Below are 15,588 nucleotides of genomic sequence, written 5' to 3' on the forward strand. Positions count from 1 at the left end.
TGATTGTAAAAATCAGGAAAGTTTTCGTATAAATATATATTTTCAGAAATATAGATCCCATTTATTTATTAATGTATTTATACCCCACATTATCCCCTCAAACATGCAGGCTCAATGTGCAATGGGCCCCTGTTGCATTTTTATTGAGCACATTTATGGAACGATATAGTTGAGCTTATGTGTTATGCTTGAAATAATTCGATAATCCAATACAAATATTTTGATGAATATATTTTGTTATTATTTTTGTGTTTGTCTCTGCCCATTTCTTGCTACTGTAGGCGGTCCATAGAAGTGTCGGCAGGGAGAAAAACAATCAGCTGCTGGCTGGAGGAACAACTTTTCAGGAAGGTGGGTATGGAACAGGGAATAAAAAAATGTAGGCACTGTTGGAATTTAATAAAGTAATGAAATTAGAAGGCTGAAACTGCAGTGGTGTAAATTCCACTTAATTAGGGTTACCATATGGCTCCAGAAAAAGGAGGACAGATTAAGCCAGTCCAGGTTTTACGTCCATATAATAGCTCACTGCTCTGCAGAAACAGGGGTGGGGCCCAGGGGGAGGGAAGCACAAAGAAAGTGAGGGATTCCCAGCTGCTAGGGGAAGGAAACTGAAGAGAGCCAGATCACTGGGGAGTGGGAGGGAGCCAATGCATGAGATCAAGCTACTGAAGTGTGTGAGCTGGAGAAGGAGCCTGAATGCGTGTGTCATATGTTGAATGCATGTGACTTGGCATGTCTGAACTCTGATGTAAGTGTGGCACCTTCCTTAGCATGTTTCCTCCGGTCCTGCTGTTCTTACTCTGAGAACAGGGCGGGCTTAACCTATGTACCAGGTGAGGCTCTGGCCCAGGGTGCCAGAGATAAAAGGCTCCAAATGCCTGAGCCTGTGATGTCACTGGCCCTATAGATTAAGCTGGATACTTTGATTTGACAGTCCCTCCTTTGACATAACTTCCTGTTTCCACAGGGGAATGGCAGAGGGAAGACTCAGGGGCTGATGTGGGTAGCGTTAGGTGAAATGCTGTAAGTATTAAGGACTGGAAAACTTTCTTTAAAGGTAGGCTGGGGGGTGGGAGGGATGGCCTTGGGGGGTGCCAATGGGAGGGTGCCAACCCAAAAGATGGCTCAGGGCACCACAGTCCTTTGAGCCAGCCCTGTCTGAGAATTACGTAGAAGGGAATCTGTACCATGACAGCTATAGGCAGAGGCAGGAGAGTGATCTCAGAAGAGGCCATGTGGCATCTGGCACAGCCGCATATATGCACTCCAAAGTAGCTCTTGGCTGTTTTGTAACATCTGGCCACTGGTGAATGTGTAACTTTGTTTGAATATTGGGCCATTGTTTTCTTATTTTTATTTTTTTAAATATTCCTCAGTTTATTGTTGCTGATGAAGGGATCAACTTAAAAGTTGAGAGGGTGTCAAAATTTTGGGCATGCTTTTAGATTGTCAGTGGAACCACAAATCAATAATTTGATCTGGAAGGCTTATTTCAAGTTAAAACAACTTCGGCTGCTACACTCTTATTTATTGGGGGATCATTTTAGAGTTGTTATTGTACAATTGTCTTTTCTAGCCTTACTGGACTATGGTGACTCTTTGTATTTAGGTGTGGAGGTAAAGCTTATTTCTAAGCTTCCGTTAATTCAAAACTGCAGCTAGATTAATTTTTTTTGTAAATCAAGGTGTTAGATCATGTTTCTTCTTTGTTGATAGAGTTAAATTGGTTGCCAGTTCAGGCAAGGATTTCTTATAAGGTGTTATGTTTGGCATTTAAATTACTGTGTGGTGTTTGCTCTGAGGATTTATCATAATTGGTTAAACACTATTTCAACCTCTTGGACTTGTAATCATCTTATTTTGGCTTTTCCAACTATAAAAAGTGTGAAATTCAAGGATGTTTATTCACATTCTTTTTGTTATTCAGCTGTTTTATTGAATTATTGATGTTACTGTGTATATATCTCGTTTGAGGGAGTTGGCGGATTATAAATTCTTTATAACATAACATGTTGAAAGTGTACAGATGATAAAAAAACTCCTACTTTAATACATTTTGAATTTTATTTTTTAGATAGCAGAATGTGAGGACTTTTACTTTAGGAATTCCTTGGCAGTTGTAAGAATTCAGTGGCCAGATGTTAAGCTTTACTCTTCAGTCCTGTAGTTAGTCATCCTGGAGGAGCCATGCTCAGTTGCATGATTTCCTTTCAGCTTTTTCATCAAGCTGGGATGGGAGGGATAAAAGCAGCAGTGTGTATAGTTAGTGCTTCAAAATCATCCTTGATAATTAGAGGCTGCATGTAAATTAAGCTAACAAGAGCAGATTAGGCAGCTTGTTTCTGCCACTGGAAAACACTCCAAACCTATTAACAGAAGCCCTGCAGTTAGGGCTGCTCCAAGGTGGAGTTTGAATTGGTGCAATATTCACAAACCAAACTTTTCAGCTGGGCTTTGGGATTTTCTTTGGGCTTTATCATCAATGATGTTTGTACGTTTGGGTAGCTTGCCAGGTGCCCTTGACCTGGATTGGCTGCTGTCGGGGACAGGATGCTGGGCTCGATGGACCTTTGGTCTTTTCCCAGTATGACATTACTTATGTACTTATGATTTGTTCAAGTTGCCCCAGACTCAATAATTGGTCCTTTTATCATCCATTCACAAACTAGCATGTATGCACTAATATGAAATTCATTACGTAGGGTTGTTTGTGAGGAAATGTGGTAAGATGGGGGCTGTTTTCCCCCATATACTCCTTTGCAGTGCTCTCTTTGTGTTGTTTGGACCAATGATCCTGCAAAGCAAACTTCAGAAAAGTGCACCTGAAACTAGCTTTTTCCAATTTGAAATGGCATTGAAGAGCTGATTACATTCTGTGGCCTTTTGGATGTAGGACGGAATATTTGTGAGTTCTTTGCAATTTATTTCACATTAGTTCATGCATAATTGGATTTTTGTGCACAGATACTTTAAAAGAAAAAAATGGACCAATGATAATTTAGACCCAGATGCACAAAACTTACTGAGCCAGCAATATGCTTGTCTTACTGGTTCTAGCCGGTTTAGTGTCACGGAGTTCAGCGAGACATACACAAAAGGGTTCTGCATGCTCTTTTCCTCTCACTGTAGCAGCCAATGAGAATTGTATGCAAAATTATTTAAATTTATTTTAATGAGCTAATTACTATTCAAATGTGTATTCCGAGTGATGCACAGCCATTTTCCGAGTGATGCACTGAAAGGACCACCCATCTTTAGGATGAAATTTTTATGGGTGGTCAGGAACTGTCGTTGCATGACAACTGCGTCTTGGAAGTGCAGTCAGCTCATTGTGCAGATCTGTGATGTTCTTGGGCAGCCATTTCCTGCAGAGGAAGAGCGCCGGTGCTGGGCACAGGAGACACTTGTGGTCAGACTACAGCTCCATGCTGCTGCTGGGCAGGGGGAGAGCATATCTCTCCAGAAATCAGGCTCACTGCCAGCATTACTTTGTAGAGCTTCCTGTGAAAAGTGCTTGTGCTGCTGATAAGTAAAAAAAAAAAGAATGCACACGGCTTTCATACACGCAACTTGTACGCGTGTATGAAAGCAGACAGTAGCACGCACTGCTCTGAGCATGCGCAGAGCAGCCACGCTTAGCGATTGGCTGTTCTGTGCATGCTCAGCTGACTGATTGGCTTCCCTTTTACTGAGCTGCTCGCTGATTTTACGAGCAGCTCATTTGCATTGTTTTTTTTGGGCAAAGCTTGTTATTTCCACCTCGGTAATTTTTACCAAGGTGGAAATAGTGATCAGTGCTTTACCAGGACATTGGTGCATCTGCCTCTTGGTCTTAGGATCATAATAAATGCCCCAAACACTGCATGATAGTCCCAAAGAAGAGTCCTGCTGAATTTGTACATATACTGCTATTTTCTTTGTAACTGTTGTGGTATTTAAACCATGAAAACTTGAGATGTATAATAAAACTAGTAAAAAAGGCACGTTTCTGACACAAATTAAACGGGCGCTAACAAGGTTTTTCTCGGAGTGTGTATGTTTGAGAGAGAGTGTGTGTGAGAGTGACTTTGTGAGAGAGAGAGAGAGTGAATGTACAAGTGTGTGTGTGTGACAGAGAGAGAGTGAGAGTGGGTGCGAGTGTGTCTGTGAGAGAGAGTGAGACTGGGTGCGAGTGTGTCTGTGAGAGAGAGAATGTGTGTGTGTGAGAATGAGAGTGTGTGCCAGGGGCCCCCTCCCCCCTCCCTTCCAGTTCCAGGGTCATTCCCTCCCGCCCTTCCTCTGACTTTCAGGGTCGTTCCCTTCCTTCCTCTTCAGGGTTGTCCCCTCCCTCCTTCCAACTTTCAGGGTCATCCCCTCCCTCCGAGTTTCAGGCTCCCTCCCTCCCTCCCTCCGAGTTTCAAGTTCCCTCCCTCCGAGTTTCAAGCTCCCTCCCTCCCGAGGAGTTGTTGTGGCTGCCCACACACCCTCCCATGGGGCCCGGAGGGGCAGCTGCGGCCATCGCCTGCTATCCTCCTCTTTCGCGCCGCTCCGACTCCTGAAGTCCCCCCTCCCCCGCGCCAGCACAGGAATGCACGAGCGCACCCGCACACTGGCTCGGCACAGCAGCATGCTCTCCGTGGCTCTGCCCCCTCCGCTGATGCCCAAAGAGGACTCCGACCTTTCTTTCCCTGCCATTAGTCGCGACGCTGTTGGCTACTCCGTCCCTCAACGCTTCTGTTTCTTTCAAGCTCCGCTTCTGCCCCTGTGCCCTGCCCCTTTCACCCCTCCTCCTCTGGCTCTGGCATTCTACGTGACGTCAGCTTGATCTACGGAGCCAAGCAGACCAACTGCGAAGAAAGCCACGGACACAGGCAGCAAGATAGAACGTTGGAGGTGAGAATTATTATATAGGATATTTAATTATAATTCAAAATATCTTTGACTGGATGGTAAAGTACCTTTCATTCCAAGGCAAGGAGACAGGCTTCCCAACTACTGCTCTAATGTGTGACTAGTCATGTCACAAAAGTGCAAGAGATACTGCAAGATTCATAAAGCCAAACAGGACAGAAGGGTGCTACTTTGTACACAAGCTAGGATGTGGTTCTAAGTGGAAAGGAGGACTCCTGTTTATTGATGAATAAATTTATGTAAGAATGCAGTCATTTGCTTGTATGTGTTATATAGTTAGGATTTTTGTGTGTATTATTGTAATCCACCTAGACTGTAAGATGTGGAGCGGCATTTTAGAAAGGACAATCAACTAAGAATATCACATGGATGTCCACCTCACATGTAGTTTAGAACAGGATACAGCCTGTTCTAAAGTACACATGTGATGGCCATCCATGTGCTGGAAATGTCCAGCATAAGTACATAGGTATTGCCATACTGGGAAAGACCAAAGGTCCATCGAGCCCAGCATCCTGTTAACAACAGTGGCCAATCCAGGACACAAATACTCGGCAAGATCCCAAAAATGTACAAAACATTTTATACTGCTTGTCCCAGAAATAGTGGATTTTCCCCAAGTCCATTTAATAACGGTCTATGGACTTTTCCTTTAGGAAGCTGTCCAAACTTTTTTTAAACTCCGCTAAGCTAACCACCTTTACCACATTCTCTGGCAACAAATTCCAGAGTTTAATTACACGGTGAGTGAAGAAACATTTTCTCCGATTCGTTTTAAATTTACTACATTGTAGCTTCATCGCATGCCCCCTAGTCCTAGTATTTTTGGAAAGGGTGAACAGACGCTTCACATCTACCTGTTCAACTCCACTCATTATTTTATAGACCTCTATCATATCTCCCCTCAGCCGCCTTTTCTCCAAGCTGAAGAGCCCTAGCTGCTTTAGCCTTTCCTCATAGGGAAGTCGTCCCATCCCCTTTATCATTTTCGTCGCCCTTCTCTGCACCTTTTCTAATTCCACTATATCTTTTTTGAGATGCGGCGACCAGAATTGAACACAATATTCGAGGTGCGTTCGCACCATGGAGCGATACAAAGGCATTACAGCATCCTTATTTTTGTTTTCCATTCTTTTCCTAATAATACCTAACATTCTATTTGCTTTCTTATCCGCAGCAGCACACTGAGCAGAAGGTTTCAACGTATCATTAACGACGACACCTAGATCCCTTTCTTGGTCCTTGACTCCTAACGTGGAACCTTGCATGACGTAGCTATAATTCGGGTTCCTCTTTCCCACATGCATCACTTTGCACTTGCTCACATTAAACGTCATCTGCCATATAGATGCCCAGTCTCCCAGTCTCGTACATCCATTTTACAAACTGAAATGTCCAAATTATCATAGGCATAGTTTGACTGTTTCATTTGGGGGGGAGCAAAGGATGGGGTGGGGCATATTTATATATATATATGCAAATGAATGTGCTAATATGGAGGAAGGAAGGAAGGAAGGAAGGGAGAAAGAGCTGGCTTTTTGGGGAATAACCTTCTTTCCTCCTTATTCAGAACTCCCTCTTCCTCTCCAGTAGTATGTCCCCACCCCCTTTCCCATACCATGCCAGTGTAGACCTCATTTATTTATTTAGATTTTGCTCACACCTTTTTCAGTAGTAGCTCAAAGTGAGTTACAGTCAGGTACTCTTGATATTTCTCTGTCCCAGGAGGGCTCACAATCTAAGTTTGTACCTGAGGCAATGGAGGGTTAAGTGACTTGCCCAAGATCACAAGGAGCAGCAGTGAGATTTGAACCAGCCACCTCTGGATTGCAAGACCAGTGCTCTAACCACTAGGCCACTCCTCCACTCCACCTTAGAAATGCATAAGCTCTATATGTAGATCCTTCAAGAGGTAGTGTGTCGTGATTTAGGCTCTACACCTTTTCTGATGTTTTGGTGCCACCTCAGTAAGGCCAACACACAGAGGGGCATAATCGAAAGGGACGCCCAAATTTTGCTGAGGAAGTGCTCGCAAAACGTCCCCATGGAGGGGCGGGGAAACCCGTATTATCAAAACAAGATGTACGTCCATCTTTCGTTTTGATAATACGGTCGGGGATGCCCAAATCTTGAAATTTAGGTTGTCCATAGAGATGGTCATCCCTAGACTTGGTTGTTTCTGATTTTCAGTGATAATGGAAACCAAGGACGCCCATCTCAGAAAAGACCAAATGCAAGCCCTTTGGTCATGGGAGGAGCCAGCATTCGTAGTGCACTGGTCCCCCTGACATGCCAGGACACCAACCGGGCACCCTAGGGGGCACTGCAGTGGACTTCATAAATTGCTCCCAGGTACATAGCTCCCTTACCTTGTGTGCTGAGCCCCCCTAAAACCCACTACCCTAGATGTGGGTACAGTGGGTTTCTGGTGGGTTTTGGAGGGCTCATATTTACCACTACAAGTGTAACAGGTGGGGGGATGGGCCTGGGTCTGCTTGCCTGAAGTGCACTGCAGCCACTAAAACTGCTCCAGGGACCTGCATACTGCTGTGATGGACCTGATTATGACATTTGAGGCTTGCATAGAGGCTGGCACAAAATATTTTTAAAGATTTTTTCTGAGGGTAGGAGGGGGTTAGTGATCACTGGGGGAGTAAGGGGAGGTCATCCTAGATTCTCTCTGGTGGTCACCTGGTCAGTTTGGGCATCTTTTTGTGCCTTGGTCGTAAGAAAAACAGGACCAGGTAAAGTCGTCCAAGTGTTCGTTAGGGACGCCCTTTTTTTTTCCATTATGGGTCGAGGATGTCCATGTGTTAGGCACGCCCAAGTCCCACCTTTGCTACGCCTCCGACATGCACCTGTGAACTTTGGCCGTCCCTGAGACGGAAAGCAGTTGGAGACGTCCAAAATCAGCTTTCGATTATACCGATTTGGACGACCCTGTGAGGACGCCCATCTTGCGATTTGTGTCAAAAGATGGGCGTCCTTCTCTTTCGAAAATAAGCCTGACAATCTCTCCATTGCAAATCATTATACACAAACTTGTGCAAAAACCCACTCATAACCTTACCAAACCATAACAGCACTAATTCCAAGGACAGGATGAGCTACAACCTTATGCATGGAAAGGCAGCACTGTAATTACACCGGGCTCTAAAACACCAGTACACTACCTAGTGACAAAAAAAAAAACCCAAAACAAAAGGGCTGCAAATACTACACACTAGCAGAATACTGCACCTTGGTCAAACATGAAAAACACATGACACAACAGATATGACACAAGGAACTAGAAATAAAAAAAATATGAAGGCAAAATACTGAACTGGAAAGTTATCTCAAGAAGTCAGACTCAGCATGCAGCAATACTAGAAAAATTGAAACTTATATTCAAGATATCACAGATACACATTTCCAAAAGCTGACATATTCCAATTAATACATTCTGAATAAAATACTTTTTTCTACCTTTGTTGTCTGATCATTTAGTATTTCTATTCGCTTTGGTCCCAGTGTCTTCTGTTTTATGCAGTGTCTTCTTTCCATTTGATATTTTTTCTCTCACCATGTCCACCATCCTCCTGTGTCCTTATGCGTCCTGTCTACCATCTGTAGCCCTGTCTCTATCCTTTCTCCAGTTTCAGCATATGCCCTCAAAATGTTCTGATCCAACCCTTAAATTCAGCAATTTCCCCTCCATCCATATCCAGCATTTCTCCTCACTCCCTTCCCCTCCATCCCTGTGCATCTACTTCCTCTGTCTTCCCTTCCCTCCATCCATGTCCAGCATTTCTCCTCTCTCCCTTCCTCTCTATCTGTGTGCATCTCCTTCCTTTGTCTTTCCTTCCCTCCATCCTTGTCCAACATTTCTCCTCTTTCCCTATCCATGCCCAGCATTTCTCCTCTCTTCTCTCCCCTCCATCCGTGCTTCTCCTTCCTGACTTCCCTCCCCTCCATCTATCCATCCATGTCCAGCAACTCTCGATTCTCCCCTGCCCTCTCCTCCATCCATCATAAGTACATAAGTAATGCCATACTGAGAAAAGACCAAAGGTCCATCGAGCCCAGCATCCTGTCCCCGACAGCGGCCAATCCAGGTCAAGGGCACCTGGCAAGCTACCCAAACGTACAAACATTTTATACATGTTATTCCCGAAATGGTGGATTTTCCCAAGTCCATTTAGTAGCGGTCTATGGACTTGTCCTTTAGGAAACCGTCAGATAAGGTCACTCTCCCCAAACTTCCTGATGCACAGGTAAATGACTTATAAAGTAAAACAACTAGCTAGCCTTAGTGGAGGATGAATCTGCTTCGGATTTATTACCATCAGTAAAAATAAAATTAGATTGAATAAGCACCTGCCATGATTTGTTGTCAGGAATGCATACATTGCATGGTCAGAAGCTTTACAAGTGTGTTTCTGAATAAGCAGAGATCATAAATCCCATTCATTGGGGTGTAACCCCAGCATGCACCTGATTCACCATTTGCTTTTCCCTGTGCACTGAGGTTGATTCAAGAAAGGGTGCCAAAAATTAGGCATGAAAAATTTGGGTGCTAAGTGCCAATTCTGTAATGGCAATTCAACTTGAAATTGCTGTTACAGAATAGAATGGCATTCACACGCCTAACTTTATGTGTTAGCTTAGCAGAGTTTAAGAAAGGTTTGGACGGTTTCCTGAAGGAAAAAGCCATAGAATGTTATTAAAGGAACATAGGGAAAAATACACTATTCCTGGGACAAACAGTACAAAATGCTTTGCTCCGTGGATCTTGTCGGGTGATTGTGACCTGGATTGGCCACTGTTGGAGACAGGGTGCTGGGCTAGATGGACCTTTGGTCTGTCCCAGTGTGGCGATGCTTATGTCTTATGGGCCACAGCAGAGAGGTTCTGTCAGCCACAGACAGTCTGGGCCCTGTACAGAGAAAGGGGCTGTTGAGGTGAGCACAAGGGGACACAGCTAGCTTCAGGGACACAGAGAAGAGAGGAGGAGATGGCCTCGGGAGGGGGGAGAGATGTTGAACCTGGGAAGAGAGGGAGAGGGCAGAGTTGGTGGAGCTGCGTAGGGGGGCAGAGATGGTGCATTGAGGGGAGGGAGAAAGAAAGAGAGAGAGGGAGAGATGTTGCATCTGGGAGAGGGGAGGGGGAGAAATTTAATCTGGGGAGGGGGAGAGATGTGAGACCCAGGGGCAGGGGACCCAGGATCCTCTTAGTGCCTGGGGGCCCAGATCCTTTTCAGGCTGCCCCTGGCGCTAAGTTTATAGAATAGTGCCTAAGTGTAGTTGCATGCATAACTACAAATTAGTGCCAATTAGCACCAATTAACCCCAAATTAGCAACAACTAAACCCACTTCAGGGCTATTATTGGTACTTAAGGCCAATTGGCATCTAATTTAACAATAAAGATATTTATTTATTTTATTTATTTACGTCAATTTATATACCGTATCTTATTGCAACTGCAAGACAGAACGGTTTACAATTTGTAAAATAGAAAAAGAACAATACAACATTATATGTACAGTTTGGAGAAACAATGGAACTGCAATCATTACAGGAAAGTACAGCAAAACCAAAAATTAGCTACATAAGATAAAAACAGTATAAATCATGATTTAGTATACAGGAAAGCACCACAAATACAGAATTGAGTACATAGTATAAACTACACAAACATAAACAGTACAAATTATGATTTAATATACATTGAAGATACCCTTTTATAACCTTGCTTCCATTATTCTAAATTCTGTTCTACATAATTGGTAAAGTAAAAGGTTTTCAAAAGTTTCCGAAAATGAAAGTAGGATTTCTCAATTCTGATCTCTTTTGGAAGGCCGTTCCAAAGAGAAGGGGACAAGTAGAAAAAAGCCGATCTCCGCATAGATTCCCATCTGGCTCTAGCGAGAGGAGGAATCACTAACCTGTTATCTGTTAGGGATCTAAGGGTTCATGTAGCAGTGTAAGGAATTGTTAAATTCGACAGGTAGTCAGGGTTTAGTGTGTGAAAAGCCTTATGGGTCAAGACTAAGGCTTTAAACTTAACTCTTGCTTCAACCGGAAGCCAGTGCAGTTGATGTAATAAAGGTGTTACTCTGTCATCCCTCCGGGCCCTACAAATCATACGCATCGCTGTATTCTGTATTCTTTGTAGTCGTTTCAAGCTAGCTTGAGTAATCCCTGCATATATGATATTACAATAGTCTAAGCGTGTGGTGATGTAAGCAGATGTCAATGTTTTAAGGGAATCCCTACTAATTGAATTCCTAACTGACCTAAGTCTCCTAAGATGGAAGAAAGATTTTTTCACTACATCGGATATTTGTTCCTCAAAAGCCAGAGCAGAATCGATTATAACCCTGAGGTATCTAAAGGATTTAACTGTAGAGATGTTCTGGCCAAATAGCATAGGTACCACTGCTGGACATGTACCCTGTCCTACTATCCAAGATGTTACAGTCTTATCTGGGTTTAATACTAATTGATATGTTGTTAGCCAGTCTGCCACTTTATCCAGACAGATTTGAAGCGGTGTAAGGTCTATATTAGATGGTTTAACATAATGAATAAGAAGGAAATCGTCTGCATATGAGTAAAAACTAATACCCATTGTTTGAATGAGGAGTGCCAAGGGACTAACATATAGATTAAACAGTAATGGAGACAGGACCGATCCCTGTGGAACCCCACATGATAGATTGTATGTTGTAGAAGAAGATTGCTGCTGAACTACTTTGAATGAACGATCGGTAAGAAAGAATATAAACCACTTCATAATTGTCCCTGAAATACCAGTCTCACTTAGTCTGTCAAGAAGTAGTTTATGATTAATTAAATCAAAAGCTGCAGATAAGTCGAGTAAAACAACCAAGGCGACATAGCCATGCTCTAATTTTGCATGAATCTCACTTAACAGCGAAGTCAGAATAGTCTCTGTGCTATGGCCTTTCCTAAAGCCTGATTGTCTAGGATGTAACAAATTTTTGGAGTTCACATAAGTTTGCAATTGACTGAACACTATTGTCTCTTATCACTTTGGATAGGAACGGAAGATTAGAAACTGGTCTGTAATTGTTGGGTGTTGAAGGATCCAATGAAGGCTTCTTCAGAATAGGCTTTACTAGCGCCTCTTTCAGAATAGTAGGGACTATCCCATCAGAAAGACTCCGTGTGATGATTGAATACATAACTGGCAGTATTCTATAAATTGTGCATGTAAATTTGGAAATTTGGGCACACAACTTTATAGAATTTGGGTGTAAGTGTTCCCAACCCATTGCTGGAAAGTCAGCAGGGAAGGGAGAATAGATCAGGGTCAGATTTAGGGAAGGGCAAGCAAAGCAGTCATGCTGGGCACCATCAGTTCCAGGGCAGGTTTTCATTAACATCCCAAGGATAAGTCCAGACTAATGGGTTATGCTCATTTGCCAGCAGGTGGAGATAGAGATAGAGAACATTAATGAACTGTGCCTGATAAGGTCCTGTGCATAGCAACTCAGCCAATATTCTCTATCTCCAGCAGGAAAATAGCAGCTCCTGTGCAGTTCTGTGACTTCTCCGTGTGGGCTCCTGTCCTGCTTGCAGGTTCAGTAGAGTTTGGGGTTGAGAATATCCTGTGCTTCAGGTGTAAACCTAGTGGTCTAGGTCCCTCCCTGCTCCCCTGTTGCTACTATTCTGCCTCTCTCTCTTTCCCAGCTATTTTTTTCTTGCTTCTTAAAAAACAAAACAAAAAACAACCTTAGTGGATGAGGAGCGGGAGCAGGCCGGTACTCAATCTTTTTTAATTTACAGAAGAAGTGTGTGTGTGTGTGTGTGTGTGTGTGGGGGGGGGGGGGGTCTTCCATCCATCCATCCAGTTCTGGACCTCAAAGGAGTCAACAAGTCTCTCAAGGTGCAGCACGTATGGATGGAAACCCTCTAGCTGGGTGAATTTCTCAACTTATTGGAACTCAGGGAGGTTCATTTCCACTCGTGACTGACCAGCTCTGCCCCGAAACAGGAAATTATGTCAGAGGAAGGCAGGACTGGCAGCCGTGAGCAGGAACAGTGCAGCCCTCGTGATCTTTTTCTCTGTTTTTGCTGCCACTGCTGAAACAGCAACAGCAGCAGTGGTGGCCGTGGTAGGGGGGTATTAAGTGGGAGTGAGGAGAGCGGCGGGCATCCAGGCAGAGCTTCTGGGCCCCCTAGAGCCTCTAAGCCTTCGGGCACTGCCCAGTTGCCCAAATGGTCAGTCTTAGGGTTACCATATGGCCCCAGAAAAAGGAGGACAGATTGAGCCAGTCTGGGTTTTACTTCCATTGCTTTCAATAGAAGCAATACCCAGACTGGATCAACGTGTCCTCCTTTTTCTGGAGCCATATGGTAACCTTAGTCATTCTGCCCCTGTGGTGGTCTGTGTTCAGCTGTCCTCTTTCCCTCCTCTACTGGAGATCCTTTTTGACTTAAGAAGAATTTCATCAATGTTTTTCTAAATGCCATGGATGCTTCTCAGCCTTGCTACCTTCTCTTTTAATTCTTCCTTTTGTTTTGTGAGCGATTCAGCCTGCAGACATCTTGTACATGGAACTAATCTTTTGCCATAGATCATGCTGTCAATCTGGACAGAGGCAGAATCTATATTGGGGCAATACCTTTGCTGAAATAATGTTTCCCAGCCATACTTCAGTTGTAAGAGTTTTAGTACCTATTGAAAGAAAAGAGAACACCTACTAGAGTCCCTACCTTTTCCTTAGCTGTCCTATAAGTCAAAAGATGCAGCTAGCCTCTTTTATGTAAGATATAACCCCCTGTTCTGATTCCTTGTGTGTAGTCCTGTTTGATTGTTCACTTGTTTTGGGGGTATACAGTGGTTTATCTTATCCCTTCAGACTTCAAAAGTGTATCTGATGTGTGAAATCTAGTGTGTTCCTATTGTAGGCTTACCTCAAAGATTTAAGAAAATATTACTAATTAAAGCATCCAGAAATATAATTAATTGTTCTTTTTTAAAAGATAACTAAAATCTGACCAATTTACTTCATTGATTTTCCCTTCCAACCAATACCAAACACTTCCATTTAATTCAAGTCACCTAATTGATGAGTGGGTCTAAATGGCAAGACTGGAAGGTAGGGTGGATGGGAGTTGAGTTGTGGAGAGAGGAAACATAGACCTCAGAAGTTCTGAGACTTCAAAGAGTATAATTAGCTTGCCTCTCCTTTTGAACTAGAGGTTAAAAAAAGCAAGTCCTAGAGCAAGCAAATTATTTCCTTAAGAATAAAGAAAACAATCCTCTTTTACTAAAGCAACAGAAAATAACCCAACAGCTAACCCAGCAATATCAATTTTTAAATAAAAATCAAGTAGAGCCCTTGATGTTAAAAAAAAAAAGCCAGAAAAGTGCCTGTTTACAATGTATCCTCTCGGAAAACTGAGAATAGGTGTAACTAAACAAGGCTGGATGGCAGTATTTACAAGTGTTATAAGCATAAATCAACTGTATGTTTATAGAAAGTAGGGCGTTTTTTGAGGGGGTACTTGGGGGTACTGAGTACCGGCACCTTTTCCACTGTCTGCTAAACTTGACCCATGGTTCTCGTATTTTAATGAAAGAGCTCAGGTTCGACATACAAATTCTGCCTTGTCATAGATTCTATGACTGGTTGCAGGGGTCCTGGCTATTGTAGGGTGGGTCCCTCAATGATCACTCCACCCTTGAAGGGTGGCCTAGCATTTGAGTACCGGCACCTTTTTTGCTAGACAAAATGCACTGAGTACACCTAACAGTTGGTTATTCATTCTCCTGTGGCAGAATTGTTGAAAGGGACATAAATTTCTACAGTGCCAGAGCCCAGATAGCTAGCTATGGTGCTCTGACAGGTGCTGAGTGCATGAAAAACAGGCTACCACAAAGCGCATTAAATCATTTTGTGGTAATTTGCCTGTTAGCATTCTCTAAATGCATGTTAACTATTTAAAAACAAATATATTTTTAGAAGGGGCATGCCATGGGTGGAGGATGGGCATGGAAGTGTTAACTAGTTAGCATGTTCAGATTAGCATGTGGTAATTGACTAATGCTGATTTAATTTTGGGTGTACTTAGTGCCTCCTAAGTGGGAGGTGATAAGTCCCGTGGGCTAATGAAAAAAATTACTGCGAAACCTGCAAAATAAAATGAAAAAGTCCCTAAATGCTACCTCATTGAACTTAGACTTTGTACATGGGAAAGTCCTTCGTTAAGATAGGGCCCCTATATAATTTGGGGTAGTTATCCTCATGCAGTATTATCAGCTAGACAGGAATACCATCTAGTCCTTGCCATGTTGTATAATGAGTATCCTCCCACTGTTTCCTTCCTACTATACTCCAAATTTCACCCGTATGCTGGAGTGCAACTGGCCCAGTGAGCAATATGAGTGTTGGGAGGATCTGGTGTGCCTCACCTGTCTCTGTAGTCAGGTCTGAAAGCTCCACCTCTGCATCTAGCTTCTCTGCTCCAGAGGGCATGCTGCATATTCTGTCTCCACTGGCTCTCTTTGACAGGGCTCCACTCTACCAGGGGACATATTCTGCTGCCATCTCAAAATCCCAGAGTGTTTTCCTTATCAGGAAGGGTTTTATCACTTGGGGTTGGGTTCATTGCTTAATAATTTTAGCTGTTAATGATTCCAGGTAGTACAGCTTTCCCAGATTTAAAGAGATCCCTCTTTG

The sequence above is a fragment of the Microcaecilia unicolor genome, chromosome 7, assembly GCF_901765095.1.
Source record: "Microcaecilia unicolor chromosome 7, aMicUni1.1, whole genome shotgun sequence".
In the NCBI taxonomy this organism is placed as follows: Eukaryota; Metazoa; Chordata; class Amphibia; order Gymnophiona; family Siphonopidae; genus Microcaecilia; species Microcaecilia unicolor.